The 13,794-nt window shown below is 43.7% G+C and overlaps 1 protein-coding gene across 5 annotated transcripts in view; it reads left to right on the forward strand.

The window, feature by feature from the left end:
- Window positions 1-13,794, forward strand: part of RNF144B (ring finger protein 144B) — a 153,722-nt gene that overhangs the window by 96,525 nt on the left and 43,403 nt on the right. The gene's annotated exons all lie outside the window — the stretch shown is intronic.

Consider the following 13,794-nt stretch of genomic DNA (forward strand, 5'->3'; position numbering starts at 1 on the left):
TCTCAACCTATTTGGGCTCGAGGCATCCTCCTTGGGCTCAAGGCCCCCCTCCATAACTTTTGTGAATTGAGTGGCTCCTGATTTCAAAAACAAATTTTATATATTATAGCACTTACCTCGTTGAAGAGGGGGCAGGCAGTGGCAGTGGGAGACTTGCCAGGCTGAGACAAGCCTGAGCCTGGCATATCTGCTTACCTCCTCACACCTTGTAGCACCTTTCAGACGATTTTGCAGCAGCTCAGGGTGCCCCAGCACTCGGGTGAGAATCATTGGGATCAGTCACAGAAGGTGGAAACAGGAAAGATCTAATATAGTGTTTTTATAGTAGGAATCAAGCACTAATATCATCTTCTCCTTTCCAGCCCCACACAAAATCCAGCACCCTAGAATTCCAACAAAAATACTCCCACAGCCACATATTTTTATCAATTGACTTGCTTTCACTTTTACCTAATACATTGATAATTGATATATTTTAAATAAATTGAATAATAAACTACAGTAGAATACCATCTATCAAAAAAAGAATAGCGGAGCATGTAAACAGTTTATATTCAATCTGGTTTATTATTTTTCCTTAGGAAAACTCTTAAATAAAATAGGATTGCTATAGGGTGTTTGAAGCAGCATTTTATAAAAATTCTTCCCCACAAAGCTTTTACAGACAGTCTAAAAGACACAAGCCTCAGGTGCATTACATACTGCAGAGATGCTGTTTTTGAGAATGGCCTTAGAAACCAAATTATGGTTTTAAATACCATAAATGTAACTTTGTTTGTGGAATTTCTTTAGCACTTTTTCATGTATTCTTCTCTGCAAATTCATTTTGTAGCAATTCTATTTAGATAATCTCCAAATCTTTGTTCAATCACTTCAGGTGAGGCAAATCAGCATAGCTACATTGAGCTCATGAAGCCATGACAATTTACACCCAAGGGGAATTGGACCTTAGTCCCTGCATTCACACACTTTGCAGACTATCCACATACCTCTCTCACCCATTCCAGTAGGCTATAACATGTTTGAACCTGGTGTTTTTTGCCTTTATATTGTTCACTTGTTTCTCTCCCACGTTTTTCATGGCTTGCTTGTCATGGAAGGGATGGGCAAAAATGATATTTTTTCCCCTTTTCCTCTTGGTTAAACTTTCTCTTAATTAGCAGAAATTGTGGAAGTACAGCTGTTTGTGACATTGTATGAGTCGGGTGGCTGAGGGCTGTGTCCTTGATTGCAAATAATTCTGCCTTCTTTCATGCTGTTTCTGTTGGCTCTCTTCCTGACACTTACTGAGATTGAAGGCTGTCAGCATGGCTGTATTAGCCATCTGTGGAAGCCAGCTATGATACAGTTCCTAATACCTTTTCATTCTATACACCTTATCTGGTATCCTGATCATTGTTCCACACAATGTTAGTGGGCCCTCACAGTGGTGTATTGTGTATAAAACCAGGAACACAAACCAGTCCTTAGCTATTTCTTCCTCTTTAAACTAGGCACAGAATGTTTCTAAGGGTGTGTCTGTTCTGCTTCTGTGGTAATCATGAGACAATTGCTAAGAAATGAGCCCTGCCTACTTGCTCCTGCTCTGTATGAGCTGCATGCTGAAAGTATGCCAGGCAGTTGCTATTAAAATAGTGCTAAGAGTGATCAGTACAGCTCTTGGGAGCATAGCTGAGACCTGAAATCCTTAGAGCACTGCTGATCCTCATACACCAAAAAATGACTATGTGACTTGTTTCAGCAGGCAGCATGTGCTGAGTGGGCAGGTCTTGACTGTGCTGAGGATCTCTAGGAAAGCAACATTAAAAGTACCTGAAAGCATTTTCATAGGATGCAATTCAAAGGAATTTTTGCTGTTAATCATAGCACTTGGATTGTTAATCACCCACCTTTTGAGAAGATTATTTCCTTCTGGGATGAATGTCCATGTTGTGTTTCTGAGAGGTAGAGCACAGAACTCAAGGCCCAGACAGAAAGTTAGCTTTATGTCCCTCTGATATTGGGATGTTATGGAGGCCAGAATGGCTTTTGGGTGGTTGTATGAGTTACAGCAGCTTGTCTCCAGCTGCCTTTTGGCAGCAATACATATTGCTATATGTGGTATATGGTTATGGGGCTGGAGCACATGACATATGAGGAGAGGCTGAGGGAACTGGGCTTAGTTATTCTGGAGAAGAGAAGACTAAGAGGGACTTTAATAGCAGCCTTTATTAACCACATGGTGGGTGGTTACAAAGGGGATGGAGCTAGACTGTTCTCTGTGGTACCAGATGACAGGACAAGGAGCATGGTCTTAAGTTGCAGCAAGGTAAGTTTAGGTAAGATATCAGGAGAAGTTTTCTCACTGGGAGGTTAGTAACTAACTGAAACAGGTTACTGGGAGAGACTGTGGAATCTCCATCCTTAGAAGTTTTTAAGACCTGGCTAGACCAAGCCTTGGCTGGGATGATCTTGTTCGGGCTGGTCCTGCTTTGAGCAGGGGATTGGATTAGATGACCTCCTGAGGTCCCTTCCAACCCTAATTGTCTATGATTCTATGTTGTGACACCATTTTGATATATCCTTGCACCCCAGAACATCCCTTCTGTCAGGCACTGTGAGGGAGAGTTGGGGGAGGCTCATGGGAAAACCTGAAGCTGTTTTAGTTCCTGTGCTGGGATAATTCCCCTCCTCCTTTTTTAGATCCCCGTTTAACATTACCTGGAACTCTCTTTACCTGCATAAAGGGACTGGAGTTGGGGTGAGACTCTCAGCATTAATATCTTGAATCATGATATCTTTGTCTTCGGGACACTGAGTCTTTTAAAAAAAAGTCTAGTTTGTTTTTTCATAACTAGGATTAACAACATACAGCCCAGATTACTCCTGAAGTAGCAAGAGAACTCCATATGGAGAAAATGTATCCTATGCTAAGGAGTGGCTATATTTTTCTTTCCTTTTACATACCTGTTATTTTTCAGCTGACACTAACTTTGGTTTGCTCACTCAGAATTTTTCAACTAAACATTAGTTTCTACCAAAGCATTACCAACTTGGAGGGTGGGGGGAATGGAAATGTACTTAGTTGGGCATCCAAGCTTATGTTTTTACCTATCATTTGTGGTCTATAAAACACAAATTTAATGGGTTAGTACTGTGTACTGGTATACTTCCAGCTTAGAGACTGATGCAATAAACATTACCCCTTGTAAAATCTGTACTGCAGCCAAAGTAAGTAAATTGCATTTCAGTTTGTGTATTTGCATTTGAGAGGAATGTTGCTATTTCAACTGGAAATTTCATCTAGAAATAAGCCTTTCACTTGAGCTGTTTAAAGGGGAAAAAAAGTGAAAATCAGATGAAACGGTGCATTTGTACATAGATTTTTTTTTTTGCTCTTTCTCTTTGGAACTCTTCTTGAAGTCAAACGAGAACTTTTACCAAATTGTGGATAATACTTCTTACTTTTGAAGTGAGATTACAGTAAAAAGTCAAGAGCTCAAGCCCAAATTAACCATTGCCTGAAGCTTCTTGAGGTATGTAGAAATAGGTGATGGCTTGGCTTGGTGAGTTTGTTTTTAAGTTTCAAATGAGAATATGTAAGAGTCCCACAACAAACTGTATCTGAATTATTATAAATAGCATATTAGAGGACTACACGAAGGTGTAATGTGGTTTAAAAGGTTTGTCAGCATAAGTTTGGGATGCCTACAAGTGCCAATATAATCTTTAGAGTAACACATGTGTGCTGTGCTATAACGGCCATGTATGCTACAGGAAAAACTGTAGCATAACTGTGCTTAAAAATAAGTCACCAAGAGTCCAATTGCACTGAGGTTGGAGGAGCTGTAGAAGCCTTTAAAAAATTAGCATTTCTCCATCTAAAAATGTTTAGCTGTTTTACACCCAAGAGACTAGATTGATCTTAAGAGCTAGGAATGAATACTAGGGCTAGATGTATATAGAGTCTCAGCCTATTCTGGAAGAGGCTTACAGCAAATAGGGCCCTGACAGCCAGGGCAGGGAAAGTGCTTCACTGGAAGAGGAGCTGTGTCAGTTTGACCTGGCTTGCCTAACATCTGTGTAGATGGCATGCTTTGGCAGGGCTCTTTGGTGCTTGATTTGGCTATTAGATAAAAACACCAAAAAACCCCACTGAAGCTTGCTATCTATACAGGTGTTGGGTGAGCTAGGTCAAACTGATGTGGCTCCACTTCTGAGCATGCACTGAAGGGGGTTTGGGGGAGGAGTTTACATCTGTCAGCGGCCTAAGTGCCAGCTCCTCTTCCAGTCCTCCCTTTTCTACTTGTTCTTAAAAAGTTTGACTCCAATTTCCCCCATATGGGATGAAACTTTTGACTAGGCAGTAGACATAGAGGGCTATAGGTTGTTTAGAAGAGATAGGAAGGAGAAAAAAAGGGTGGGGGTTAGCGCTGTATGTTAGGGAACAGTATACCAGTTCTACCTTCCAAGTGGGACCAGAGGAAAGCTTAACTGAGACCCTGTGGGTCAAACTTCAAGGAGGGCAGGGCAGAGGGAGAGGGATCTGGTAGGGGTTTACTACAGGCCACCACATCAGGAGGAAGAGCTGAATCTGGAATTTTCCAGGCAGCTGGGGGAGGCCGTCCGTGCAAAGGAAGTTGTGGTCCTGGGTGATATGAACTACCCTGACATCAACTGGGAGGAGCAGTCAGCCAGGTCTAGCCACTCACGAAGGTTCCTGACTTGTGTACAGGACCTACACCTCATGCAGGAGGTACTCATCCCCACTAGGGGAAATGCCATACTGGATCTGGTGTTAGCCTCTGGGGATGACCTGGTGGGGGAGGTGCTAGTATAAGGGAGGCTAGGGGACAGTGATCATGAAATGATCCAGTTTGCTATTCGGAGGAAGTGGGGAAGGATAACTAGCACAGCACAAATGCTTGACTTTTTAGGAAAGCCAACTTCGATGTGCTCAGGGCAGTAGTCAGGGAGGCACTTGGAGCCCAGGGGGTAGCTAGTATGGGGGTCCAGGAAAGGTGGTCCTTCCTCAAGGAGGCTATCCTTGGGGCACAGCAGGACACAATTTCTCTGTGCAGGAAGGCGGGAAAAGGGTCCAAGAAACCTTCATGCCTGAGCGTGGATATCCAGGTTGGCCTGAGGGCAAAGAAAAAAGCATACTGGCAGTGGAAGCAGGGGGCAGGGACAAAGGAGTACACCTCCCTGACCCAAGCTTGTAGGGATTTGGTGAAGAAGGTGAAAGCAGCACTAGATCTTAGTGGATAAGTGGATTTCTGGGATTAAGGATAACAAAAAGTCCTTCTTCAAGTATATAGGTAGCAAGAAGTCTCGGGGTAACATTGGACTCCTACAAGGCAGGGCAGGACAGCTGGTGATGGATGCGTGAGAGAAGGCAGAACTCTTTAACAAGTTTTTTGCCTCCATGTTCTTGTCTGCTGACAATGGGGTGCTCTCAGGTGATAGCATAGAGAGGCCCAGGGAGGATGCGAGTCCCCCAACTGTTAGTTCAGACCTAGTTAAGGATTACCTGGAGGGCTTAGATGTGTCCAAGTCAGCGGGCCCAGATGACCTTCACCCGCGGATGTTAAGGGAATTGCCTGGTGCCATCACGGAGCCATTGGCACGGCTGTTTGAGGACTCCTGGTGCTTGGGCCAAGTCCCTGAGGACTGGAAAAGGGCCAAAGTGATCCCTATTTTCAAGAAGGGGAAGAAGGAAGAGCCTGGCAACTACAGGCCAGTCAGCCTCACTTCTGTTCTGGGGAAGGTCTTTGAAAAAATTATCGAGGGCCACATTTGTGAGAGCCCTGCAGAGGAAGTGATGTTGAGGAGTAACCAGCATGGGTTCATGCAAGGCCGATCCTGCCTGGCTAACCTGGTCTCTTTCTATGACCACATAACAAAGAGCTTAGATGGGAAGGTGGAAGTTAATGTCATCTTGGACTTCCAGAAGGCCTTCGACACAGTGTCCCACCCAATTCTGGTGGGCAAGCTGAGGGACTGCGGCATTGACGAATGCACAGTCACATGGGTGGCAAACTGGCTCCTGGGGCGAACCCAGAGGGTGGTGGTGGATGGGTCGATGTTGACCTGGGAGGGTGTGGGCAGCAGAGTCCCCCCAGGCCTCGGTCCTTGGGCCGGTGCTGTTCAACATCTTTGTTAGCGACCTGGACGAGGGTATGGAGAGCACCCCGTTCAAGTTCGCTGATGACACCAAGCTGTGGGGTAAAGTGAATACACCGGCAGGCAGGGACTGCATCCAGGCAGATCTGGATAGGTTAGAGAAGTGGGCGGAGCTGAACAGGATGCGGTTCAACAAGGACAAGTGCAGAGTACTACACCTGGGGAGAGGGAGCCAGCATTATGGTTATAGGTTAGGGGCTGACCCTCTCAGCAGCACACAGGCAGAGAGGGATCTTGGAGTCATGATTGACTTTGGGATGAATATGAGTTGCCAATGCAACAAAGGAATAGGCAGAGCCAACCGCACCCTGTCATACATCAACAGGGGCATCACTAACAGGTCCAGAGAGGTCTTGCTCCCCCTCTATGTGGCGCTGGTCAGGCTGCAGCTGGATACTGTGTCCAGTTCTGGGCGCCGCACTTCAAGAAGGATGTGGAGAACCTGGAGAGGGTCCAGAGGAGGGCCACTCGTATGGTCGGGGGCCTCCGTGGCCAGCCCTGTGAGGAGAGGCTGAGGGACCTGAATCTCTTTAGTCTCTGCAAGAGAAGACTCAGGGGGGATCTTGTGGCTGCCTACAACCTTATCGGGGCCAGCAGCAGGGACTCGGGGAAAATCTGTTCACCAGGGCCCCCCTTGGAGTCACCGGGAACAATGGCCACAAGCTGAGGGAGGATAGGTTTAGGTTGGATATTAGGAAGAACTACTTCACTGTAAGGGTGGCCAGAGCCTGGAATAGGCTTCCCAGAGAGGTGGTGCTCTCACCTTTCCTGGACATCTTCAAGAGGAGACTGGATAGGCACCTGGCTGGGGTCTTATGACCCCTGCCACCTCCAGTGCTCCTTCCTGCCCATGGCAGGGGGTTGGACTAGATGATCTGTCTAGGTCCCTTCTGACTCACTGATTCTATGATATGAATGAAATCAATTGCAAGTGCATCAGGCAACAATTCATTTCAAGCTGTATGTTAAGTCACACTAAAACAAGATTTGAACTGCTTAAAATAATATGCAACAGCAGACTATAAAAACTATGAAAACAAAAGATAGTTTTCCATGCTAGCTTCTGTGGAGTTGGTACATGTCTATGCAGGACCAGTATGACTCATTATTCAACCTTATTTTTTATCGTTAAGGTTCTTTTCATACTTCTGAGAAGTGTGTGAAGTAATCAGTACGGGAAATAAACAAGACAAGCACTGTTGTAACAGCCCAACTGGTGTCTGAATGGTACGTGCACATCTGTAGAAAGAAAAATAGGACTTCTCCTTTTACATTCTGCATGAAATTAAAACACAAGGGCACACTGGGAAGCAGGAGTATTTATATCCACTAATTTTTCCAAATTGTGAGGCAAATAAAGCTTGGAGAAGTGATTTTGCTTTTGTGGGGGGAGGGGAGAGGTTGCTGGCAATTCTATCTAGTTTTACTAGGCCAGTGGTTCTCAAGCTTTATAGATGTGAGGCCAGCTCTTAGTTTTTACTTGGGTTTTTGAGTATAGAAAAGTAATAGAACAATTCTTCTGTTGCAGAGAACTCAAAAAGATCATAACAGGTCAGAATTTTTTTTTAACACTATAGATTACTCATGGAAATCTCTGTATTACGTTTTCAAACCTAACAATGCTAACATTGTATGGACATCCCAGGGTGCCATGGCACTCTGAGAATCACTGTATTTTATCCTGAAAAAATCTTTGACGTTGCACCGCTCAAAATCAGGCCAGGCCAGCCACACAGGCAGGTGCCTAAGCTTGGTTGCCATCTAGATTGGCAGAGTTTAGGTTCCTCCCAGCAGAAAAGTCCTCAGTTCCTTAAGTAAAAACAGAGCATGCCTAGCAACTGACCCCTTCCCACACAATCATAATCAAATTGGAGAAATGTGGGCCACATAAAACTACTACAAGGTAGATAGATAGCTGGCTCAATAGCCTCAAGCAAAGGGTAATTAATTAATTAATGGGTCTGTGTCAGAATGACAGGAGGTTTTGAATGGAGTCCCACAGGATTATGTCTTGGGCCTGGTGCCGTTCAACATGTTTATTAATGATTTGGATACTGGCATAGAAAGCCTCTTGAGCAAGTTTGTAGATGGCATGGGTTTTGCTGGTTGCCCCTGCCACCCCATCTTCCCCTACCTTTTTTCTGCTTTGTGTGTATTTTTAAGCCTTCCCAGAGGCATTGAGTGTTGGCTACAGCCAAGGCTGGGAACATTGACTGGGTTGTGCCAATGCTTCTACTGAGAGAAAAGCTAGAGCGTTCTGGCTAGAGGGTCTTGCCCTTCTGTTTGGGGCCAGACTGCCATATTTGGGGTCAGGAAGGAATTCTGCCCTATGGTCAGATTGATATGGACTGTGGGGGCTTTTGCCTTCCTCTGTGGCAGGAGGTGTGACCCTCTACCTAGGACCTCTTGAGCATATATTTACAGCGTTTTATAGAAGTAGGACATTGGCTGTCATGGTTCCTCTGCTTTACCTGTAGCAGGTTAGCATGTCTATGTTGTATCAAGGTCGAAGACAGTCTTATATAGAGTTGTATGGCATGGGTTGGATAGGATGATCCTGCCTCAGGCTGAACTAGATGACCTTTGGAGGTCCCTTCCAGCTCTACTTCTGTATGACTTCTGAGCTTACACATACATCTCAGTACAATACACAGCTTGAGTACCTTAAACTCTAAGTTGCTGATTCCATAGGAAGGAAAAGAGAATGCATAGTAACTGGTTAACACTGAGTGTAAACATATATTTCAGTTTAAGAATCTGGTTCTGCCCAAATAACATTCCCACAGGGAGTGGGAGATGAAGATTACAGGCGTACCTCACCATGAGCAGATTCAAGCCCACATCTCCCATTTCCAGGTAAAGTATCCCAACCATCTGAATATGAACCAGGGTGCAGGGGAGTTCCTGCTGCTTGTCCTGTTGAAGCTGGCCCACTGTACAGGAAGTCCAGGAATCCAAGATTCATGGGCCAGAAGGAGTATGACTGCACACTTATGAGGAAGGCCTTTCCCTGGGAGGGGACAGTTCCGTGTTGTTTCTGGTCTTTAACCAATACCCATCTAATGTAGAACTCATAAACAGTCCTGAAAATCAGGAGTGTGCCTTCCTCACAGAGCTATACCACCTTACTCTCCCTTGCTAGATGGTCCTTGGGAGGTCCCATGGCTTCCCCATTCACTATTTATGAAACTTATATGTTTTACCTTGTTAATTCAAATCACCCTTCTGGGACAAGACACCTACATTTTAGATATTATTAGGCCTATGTGAAGGTACTGACAAGGGCAGTTTGGATATGTGTCTGTGCATCCATTCTTATTATTTTGCTAATTTAAAGAATAGATTCGGTTCTCATTCCCAAATATTGTTACACTGCTCTCTTGTTAGAAGGCAGATGAAATGTTTGGGCTCCGTGCTGCAATGCCCCAGTGATTTTTAAATAAAGCTAACCTCAGCACCTCAGCTTTGTTTTTCATTTTCACCCACAGCCACCTATCAAGTTCTGACATTTGGTCCCCCCCTGCCCTGCTTGAAGTTTGAAATGCCTCAGGTTTTAACTTGTGTAGAAGTGGGGGGGTTCTTATAACTTTGGCACAAAGACTAATATTTAACATTTGTATAGAGACTTTACATGTTTAATGAGTCTCTTACAGAATGACATTACCTTCTTTTCTCACATAAAACACATGCCTTTTCCCTGAAACCACCTGCTAGAAATTGGGATGCATATCATATGAAAAATTTCCAGACCCACGGGGATCTGTACATTCGGTGGTGGGGGAGTGGAATCAGCTTTAACTGCTATAGCTCTGGGAGCCAAACTTCTGGACCACAGCCGGATCACATGGCCCCACACACATGGTCAGGCCAGCGTGGGATCAGTTTGCAGCTGGACCTGATGCACAAGGTTGGTCCGTGCCTGGATCCAGTGCACAGCCCCAGATTTGGCACAAGGGGTTGGACCCAGCTTGCAGCCTCAGAGGTGGTGGACAGTGGCAGTATACAGGGCCCATCAGGCTTGGCTCCCTAGATACTGCTACTCTGCTACTTTCTGGTACTACTAGGGAAGATTTTTTTTTCCCCCCTTCATGCTGCCTTTCAAAAATAAGGTTTGTATTATATTCTTGGGCATGCTGTAGGCAAGAAAATACAGTATTTCTATCTTAGTAGTAGAGAAATTGACACAGAGACATACAGTAACTTGCCCAATATCCCACAGGAAATTGGTAACAGAGCCAGGCTTATTGACATAAGCTACTGACTGTGGGACCAGCTCTGATTTACCATGTCGCTTCACTTGCAGCCTAAAATACATCGCCTGGGGTAGCAGCAGTTGGTTTACTCATGATGATCCCACCTCCTTTGGTACCAGATACCTGTATTTAAAAAAAAATGTTTGTGCAGGCTTTAAAACTCTATGTTAGAATGAAGATTAACAACACTAACAGTAGATTTAGTGATGGATCAAGTCCTTTTACTGATATGGTATGAGAATGAGTTCTTCATTTAAAAGAAAGTATTGTTATGGAGTGGTGATCTAGAAAGCAGGAAACACTAGCCCATGGTCATGCTTCCCTGTTGATGCCCATTAGCTTTTCACAATTGGCATTTTAATGGCTGTTTGAACACCATTAAAAATGTAGTCATTGTTATAGATATATAGATATGTAACTCTTTTGCTGAGCATCTGTCAGCAGCAACATGGGCCGGGTTCAATTTTGGGGTACTAAATATATTTCACCTTGGCTTGAGCCACCACCCAGACCACCTGGGAAACACTAAGTGAATCACAATAAAGCTAACAACCCTTCCATCACAAGCAATATTAACACAAACCCCTGAGGCAAACACCAGAACACAACATACGGTCAAGAAAAACAAAAACACTGTCCTGGTTCAAAGTATACTGCATATCACCCCTACCCCTTCTGGGGAGCCTTCAACCCCAGGCTCGACAGTCCGAGCAGGGGAGTCTTGGCCCAAAAGAGGTTAGTCCCTGAGAATGAGTGCGTCATCTCCCTCACCATTGCTGTTTGTTGGGAGTGCCAGCTCTGTCTACATTGCCAAGGGCCCTTTGGTGAGATGATGTAGCTCTGCTGGGAAGTGCCGATCTCTGCTCCTGCCTGAGTGGTTGTTGGGGGGAGCTACGAGCTTCTGCCCTAGACTCCCAGTCCAAACGCCACATGGCTACTTGACTTGAAACCCTGACTCTCTGTGTCACCTGGCCTCAGGCTCCAGAAAGCATGCCAGCATTTCCCCTCCCTTCCACAAGGGATAAACAAAGAGAGAGACCCCCAGCCCAAGTGGCCTGAACCTTAAATAACTTTTCTGATCTCATCACATTGCAGTTGAAACATTGCTAATGCAGATCAATCAATTCAAAGGGGGTCAGCACTCCAGGATTTGGCCAGAGTCACTAAACTGGTTTTACAGGTTCTGTTGAGGAATCTTAAGGCAATGGTCTGGACACAATGAAGGGGATAGGAAGTGGGCCTCTTCAATCCTAGAGGAGGCACAATATACCAGAGCACCCCAAGGGATGACGAGGTTGAATGGTCACAAACTCTACAAGACCGTTTCAGGCTGGACATAAGGAAGAATTTCTTTACTGTCCGAGCCCCCAAGGTCTGGAACAGTCTGCCAGCGGAGGTGGTTCAAGCACCTACATTGAACACCTTCAAGAGTAAATTGGATGCTTATCTTGCTGGGATCCTATGACCCCAGCTGACTTCCTGCTCTTTGGGCAGGGGGCTGGACTCAATGATCTCCCGAGGTCCCTTCCAGCCCTAATGTCTATGAAATCTATACAACAATTGTGTCACACAGAAAACATGATCATGCTTTACGGCCAAACAAGATACACAGCACCATGAAACACACTTTATAGCACAACACGACCTGTACATTTTGAATATGCTATAGATATATATTTTATATACATTTTTGTCAGTTAATTGGGCCACAAGGCTACAGTATGCCCATTATGCCAAAAAGGGATTTTCCAGTTTCTTACGTGTCTCTATAATAGTTTTTATATGGCCTGATGCATTGGCCCCTGACACTGACAACAACTTTAATTAGCATTGCATCAGCATAGCTTGCGTTAGCCTTGGGTTAAAGGTTTAACTCCAGATGTGGAAAATGAAACTAGCGAGGTCTTTTTTGGCAGATCTATCTTGACAGTACTTTAATTGTATAATTTATAATTGCTGACTAGATATTGAAAAGGCTGTCTTCTGTCATTTGTTATCACTGAACTATCCCCTTTATTTTTCTTAATGAAAACAATGAATTGATGTTAGAATTTGTCACATGATGCTGAATTTGTCATATGAAACCACCTTTGTGGTTTCATTTCATGTTTTCTATCCAAAGAAATAGAGATTATAATTAGTGAGTTGGAAAGATTTGTAGAAATTGGAAAGGAGAAAGCCAGTGGAACATATTGAATGAACCTGATGTACTTGAAAAACCAATATGCGGTAACTGTTGAAACTAGTCTTTTGTCCGTGGCAAGGGGAAGATTGTCTGAAAATGGCCTTGAATAGAAATATGGGTTTGTTGTGAGAGAGATGCAAATGGCCTTGTTGTGTCATTATCTACCAACATGAGATTTAAATGGCTTCCTTGAACTAACTTAAAAATCTAGAGGTAAAAGGTGGAACTCTGTGTTACTGCCCCCTGAAAATTGAACCCCATGCCAAAACAAACTCTCTCTGGCAACACTTTTGAAATCCTCTTTACACTTTCTCAGAAAAACAGTGAGGGTAGAGAAGCACCTTGGAGTACTTCAGAAATTAAGGATTCACTAATAGTCTTTTTCAGAGTTAGAATTTCATCATAACAGTATCCTTTTGACTGAAACTTGCATGAAATAGGTTTCTCACTGAAGATGAAATGTAATTTTTTTTATGCTGGCCTTTTTAGTGCTTCTCTCTTAATAGTTGTGTTCCTTTTGAAAGTAAGTGTGGTAACACAACATCTTATCTCTGTTTTTAGGTATAGCTTCTGTATACATAATAAATATATATCTATATATGCATTCTTTTTATATATAGAAAATATAATAAAGTGCTGTGTTTGTAGGAATAGAAGTTAATTGCTAACTAATGTGTATAGCATCAGGTGAGGTAGGTATGTATTTTCCTAATTTTATATATAGGGAAGCCACAGTACTGAAAAGCAGAAATTTAGATATGGTCAGAAAAGTGATTACATAAAAATGGCACCCCTTACCCAACAGGTACTTTGTCTGTTTTGAATCTTAACTGTTCACTTCAATGAAGAAAATATTCTATCCTATTTCAGTAGGATTTTTTAAGATGCTTAGCATTGGCCTTTGTTCCTACTGAGGTTAGTGCTATTGAATTAGCTGGTGAGCCAAAAAGAACACAGTGTAACCAATGTAGATTTGCAAATCTGGAAGCTAAGTCATCGTGACCCCCTGCCCCCAACACACATACACTTATTGCTAAATCAAATTTGATAAAAGTTGCCTTTCAGTGTGAGTCAATGAATATGGAACGCACAATGCCAGTCTTAGAAAGTTACTTCCAAAGTAGAGTGCAATTAAATATAACTTGCCAAGGACATGCAGAAAAATTATGATAGAGCCATGAATATAAGCTACTA

The sequence above is a fragment of the Crocodylus siamensis genome, chromosome 3 (genome assembly GCF_052110815.1).
Source record: "Crocodylus siamensis isolate JL-2025a chromosome 3, ASM5211081v1, whole genome shotgun sequence".
Lineage (NCBI taxonomy): Eukaryota > Metazoa > Chordata > Crocodylia > Crocodylidae > Crocodylus > Crocodylus siamensis.